This window comes from Hyalella azteca, unplaced genomic scaffold (genome assembly GCF_000764305.2).
Source record: "Hyalella azteca isolate HAZT.00-mixed unplaced genomic scaffold, Hazt_2.0.2 contig1513, whole genome shotgun sequence".
In the NCBI taxonomy this organism is placed as follows: Eukaryota; Metazoa; Arthropoda; class Malacostraca; order Amphipoda; family Hyalellidae; genus Hyalella; species Hyalella azteca.
In genome coordinates, this window is record NW_025931829.1 from 216,200 (window position 1) to 222,199 (window position 6,000).

The 6,000-nt window shown below is 37.6% G+C and overlaps 1 protein-coding gene across 1 annotated transcript in view; it reads right to left on the bottom strand.

Moving 5' to 3' along the window:
- The window catches only part of LOC108670693, a 61,537-nt gene extending 55,537 nt beyond the window's left edge, over positions 1 to 6,000 (bottom strand). Inside the window, exon 1 of the mRNA XM_018158180.2 lies at positions 5,522 to 6,000. The gene's annotated coding sequence lies outside the window, so the exon portion shown is untranslated. The remainder of the gene's footprint in view (positions 1 to 5,521) is intronic.

Genomic DNA, 6,000 nt, shown 5'->3' on the forward strand with positions numbered 1-6,000 from the left:
CCTTGTAAAATGTGGAAAAATAAACTTTTTTATCGTATAACCGGTGTTATTTTATAACATATTCGCTGCAGAACTGTGATTAACGATGATCAAAACTTAGCTGTCTCAGATCCTTTCTATTACATAACTAGAAGAACATAAATTTATCTTCTATTAAAGATAAATTTAGACTTTTTGACCCTACAGAACTTTTTTTCCGAGAAAATTAGTTCGGATGACCATTTTACTTCTGGAATATTTTTTATTTGATTGCAGGACATGAGAGCCCCTTTTTAATGATTAAAACAAAAATAAAATCTTAAAATCAAAGAAATTGGTTTGAATATTTACAAAAGACAATAATTAAGTGTTTAATCAAGATAGTAACAGTTGCAAAGTTTTGTATTAAAAAAACTTGGTTTTAATTTTTATAGGAGATAATAACAGTTGTTAATCAGCCTCGCAAAATTGCGAACCAAATCGTATCCAGAATCCAGATTAATTTTCTGAAATAATTCTCGGGACTTCAACACGACATGCGTGGAATTTATGCCGAAAAACAAACAGATCTTTAATCAGGGTCTTCTTCTTAAGATTTCTTTAACGGATTCAACAAAAGCGCGGATTCCGTTCTTAATAAAATTGATCAAATTTCCCTTGCACTTAGAAAAATTAGCAGGTAATATTGTCCATATAGTGACCGATTTTGTAGTCCACAGCAAAAACAGAGAACAGATACGACATTTGCCGAATAAAAATGGGTAATAATGACCCATACAAGAACAAAAAATATAACTCAGTACTCACTGCAATGAGTGACAGAGAGCGCATTTTCTCGTCTACGAAAACTTGAGGTCACGGACGGACGGACAGACAGACAGGCAGACGGACAGACAGATGGACATGGCGAGAACAATAGTGCATTTTTTCCATTAATGAGAAAATGCGCTAAAAATGCATCGACATTTGAACAATACATCACTCGTTCCTCCTAGTGTGGCGTTGATCTGGAAATCCACATTAAATCCGGCTATTTCAGACTTGGTTAGCACAGCGAAAGCTATCAAGCACAAGCGATCTAAAACGTAAAACTTCGCACGAGAAAATACCTCGGAAAACTTAACTGTTCCCCAACTTCGTCCATTACACCCCAATTTAGCAGCTAGAAAAAATACTAACGTAAAGTCCGGCGACGTTTTTAGTCTGCAGTGTGGTTTGCTTGCAGTGCATCCTTCCAAAAATTGTGAAAAAAAAATAAAAAAAATTAAAAAATTTTGAATAGAATTCTGAAAAAATTCTGAGCAAACACCGATCATTCAACGACGTTCGTGGGGAAACTTGAACCAAATTTTGTCATTTACTCGGCGGTAAAATTAAATGATTTTGAATATTGAATCACATCAGGTGCAAATAAATACAACTTCTATAATGTTGTCGTATGAAGTATAGGTACATGAAAATATAATTTCAGCTATGAAAGAAGGACAGTGTATTTAAAACGGCTGAAAATGTAACGATGATGAAAATATTATAGGTATAAATAGAAAAATCAAAGCAAATGCACAAGAAATTTATAAAAAATTCTATCAGAAATGTTCTGAAAAGTATATTTGTAGCCTGCTCAGGAAGCTCCAATAAATTGCGACGATATATAGCAAATAAAACCGACCATTTGAACCAACCTGAAAACATCATTCATTAATAGCAGAAAAATTATAAAATAAAATATATAATTCCGCAGAGGCCGATATATACATAAGAATTGTAATCCAAAATTAATCCATTCAAAATTGAGAATCGAATAATTTCAAATTTACATTGTCGAATCGAAATTAAAATTGTCGATTTGAAGTTAAAATTAGTTCATCATTTGCATCAATTATGATTCAGATGTGGATCTATAACGACTCAAAGGGAATCGCTGATACAAAGAAAGTGGATGTTGCCAAGGGCGAGGTTTAGAGGGAAATCCCTCTAGATTATTGGCCAGTCTCCCCTTTGATGACGAGAATCCCGCTAGCAACAATAAGAAGAAGATCGGGGGACTAGTAATGTTCACTCAGGGATTTCATTGATGATTCACCGTTGAATAAAACTGGTGAACGCGAGGCTAATGAAAGCAACATTAGTCGTTGATTTATTCATATTCGTAAATTAATCTAGAATTAATTAGTCGATTAAAGTCAGTCTCGACGCACTATTCAAACAAAGATCGCTTATATACATGCACAAGAACTTGTCAGTACATAAAATTGAATACAAGAATTTATGCATGAAAATTACCTGTTGGTAGACCAAACAAAATACAAAATTTATCAGCCTCATAGAGCCAGCCAATAGTCACGACCCGAACATTGTGATGTAAATTACCTCCAAATATCAGTAAAATTAGGAAGTGAATAAAATTAAATCAACACTAAATATAAAGTATATAGGTACGTATCATCCTATTAATTTTTGCATCTGCAGAAGCCAGCATACATATATAATACCGTAAAAATAATAACTTCGTTACTAAAATCAATTAAATCAATGAATTAAATAAATATATACAAATCCGTTTTTTCTTGAGGACTTTATTTACCTGTGTACTCGATTTAAACCCGTTTCATCACAACAGAAAAGCCGTTTCTTCTGATCATTTGTGAATATCGTGGCCACGCTTCCTTGCCGTGAAGAGAACATCCGGCCAAGCCTCAGTGTTCCCACGAGAACTTCTTGGGAACGAAATCTCATGAATTAAGTTAATCTTGCCATGGTATTTTACAAGCAATATTATAGTTCCGACAGCACATAATTATGCTAACTTAATTGGACTTGACCTTCATTAATGTTTCTTCTTAACCTAAAAACGCAATAAATATAAAATTATTCATAACGTTTAAATTATATTTACACGTAGGTAATATAGGTATTTATATTGTAATTTACTACTATATTTACATTATAAGTCGACTTCTGTTCCAATCCCAACGCCAGCTGCCCAATCAGCATTAAGGAATATCACTAGTTAAATATAATTTGATACTCGGAATTGCAAACGTAAACAGCTGTAACAGGAGCCAGATACAGCAACAGGAGCCAGATACGGCAACAGGAGCCAGATACGGCAACAGGAGCCAGATACGGCAACAGGAGCCAGATACGGCAACAGGAGCCAGATACAGCAACAGGAGCCAGATACGGCAACAGGAGCCAGATATGGCAACAGGAGCCAGATACGGCAACAGGAGCCAGTGACGGCAACAGGAGCCAGCGACGGCAACAGCTGCAACAGGAGCCAGTGACGGCAACAGGAGCCAGCGACGGCAACAGGAGCCAGTGACGGCAACAGGAGACAGATGCGGCAACAGGCGCCAGTGTCGGCAACAGGAGCCAGATATGGCAACAGGAGCCAGTGCCGGCAACATGAACCAGATACGGCAACAGGAGACAGATACGGCAACAGGAGACAGATACGGCAACAGGAGACAGATACGGCAACAGGAGCCAGTACCGGCAACATGAACCAGATACGGCAACAGGAGACAGATACGGCAACAGGAGCCAGTGACAACAGGAGCCAGATACGGCAACAGGAGACAGATACGGCAACAGGAGCCAGATACGGCAACAGGAGACAGATACGGCAACAGGAGCCAGATACGGCAACAGGAGCCAGATACGGCAACAGGAGCCAGATACGGCAACAGGAGCCAGATACGGCAACAGGAGCCAGANACACTGCTGGCAACACTGCTGCAACACTGCTGGCAACACTGCTGCAACACTGCTGGCAACACTGCTGGCAACACTGCTGGCAACTCTGCTGTCATCTACACAGAACTAGCAACGTCTATACAGAATTCTAAACAAAAATTTGCATAGAAGTTTACACAGACGTCTGCACAAAAACCTACACTGAAGTGTACCATCGAGTAATATGCATCATTCACTCATCATTTAATCATCATTTATTCATCATTCATCATTTATCATTCATATATTTTTTAATTTATCATTTATTTATCATTTATTTATCAAACAATTTATTCAGTTAAAGTCTGCCTTTTAGCGAATGTATACCATTCATATCTATCAGTCACACCCGAGAATACAAAAAAGAAATTGATTAAAAAGAAAAAATGATTAGGTACCGTATTTGAAAATAGGATTTAAAAATCAGCCTCTAAGTGGGAGAATGAAAACATGTGTGGATAAGATAACAAATTAAAAAGAAAAGAATAAAAAAAAGCAATAAGTGAGATAAGAGAAGCGTGTAGACCAGAAGTGAAGTAACGACACAGGAGGAGCGTGTGCGTTACATGACTCTGCCTCACGCTACCCACATCGATTGTGGGAGCCACAGCCTGGAATGCTGGGAATGCTGCTGGGAATCATGAAACTGACACTGGGAATCATGAAACTGAAACTCGGAATAATGAGGCTGACGCCGGGAAACCTGGAAGTGACATTGGGAATCATGACACTGACGCTACGAATCATGAAACTTGTACTGGGAAATGGGAATCATGAAACTGATGCTAAGAATCATGAAACTTATACTGGGAAATGGGAATCATGAAACTGATGCTAAGAATCATGAAACTGAAGCTGGGAATCATGAAACTGACGCTGGGAATCATGAAACTGACGCTGGGAATCATAAAACTGACGCTGGGAATCATAAAACTGACGCTGGGAATCATAAAACTGACGCTGGGAACCATGAAACTGACGATGAGCAACATGAAACTGACACTGGTAATCATGAAACTGTAACCTTATCACTTTAAAAACCATAACCATAGCAATACCAAGCAGTAAGCACCTACCACCGTCAGAACAATAACCATACCAACTCCACCAAGTCACCAACCATAGTTGAAACGAGAACATCCATAGCTGAAAAATCCTCACCTACACTAACAAAAACTCAAATGCAAAATATTGTATGCACATCTGCGTACGCAAATGATCAAACGCCACAAATGACACAGACAACAGGTGTGTGAACAGGTGCGAAAACAGGTGCAGGTTAATGCAGCAGACAGCAGCTGCGTCTTACTTAGCTTCAATGCTAGGCAGCTAGGGCACTGATTCCAAAAATTACGGCCCATTGAGTGCACATTTGTGTAGTTCATGTGGCTGAACAACTTGCTACGTAAGTGTAATATCGGGCAAACAAAAAAATAAATAAATAAAAACGACCTAGTTTGCAATTTCTACGTTCTCTCCTGTGGAACGCGAATTTTATCTCATGGAATAGACAGGTTAATTGATGTTATCGTATTTCCATGAATGGAAAAGTCTTGCTCTTGCAAAAAATCTCATCCGTATATTTACGTTGATCGAAAAAAAGACTCACTGCATAACGCTTTATTACGTTAATCAAAAATAAGGTTTGCAGCACAACGCTTTGTTACGTTAATCTAAAATAAGGCTCATCATTGCATTACAAACCGGACATGATGTAAATCATATATAATCAGCATCGCTTGATCAAGAAATACTAGACTGGGAATAGTTTCACAAAGACGATTAACAATCAAGAACCACTCACCTGAATGCGTCGATGATCGTTGTCGCAGCATAATCGTTGTTAATTTTATGTAATATATAATCGTCTGAGGTTTTCTGGTCTCCGAAGTTTTAGTCGACCAAAGGATGTAAGCGAAATTTCTTTCAACAGAAAGGGAAAATCCAAGAGGTTTTAGCACAGCCCGCTTACTGATCAGGGACTTGCAGGATACCGATGGGAACACAGCCTAGAACAACTGGAGGGGTTCGAAAAAACTATCAACTTTTCACTTTTACCTTAATTTACACTTTATTTTCACGTATTACTTCTTTAGACGTGATTTAAATTTCATTTCAACTTTATTTCAAATTTATGCATAATTAACGGTCACGTTCAGTTCAATGTACACTGATTGCACACACTTGAATTCGATTAGTAAATAATTTTCATAAATTTATTTATTTATTTCTATGGCTGAATTTTTAAATGAATTCATTAACAGTTTTATCTATGAGATAACC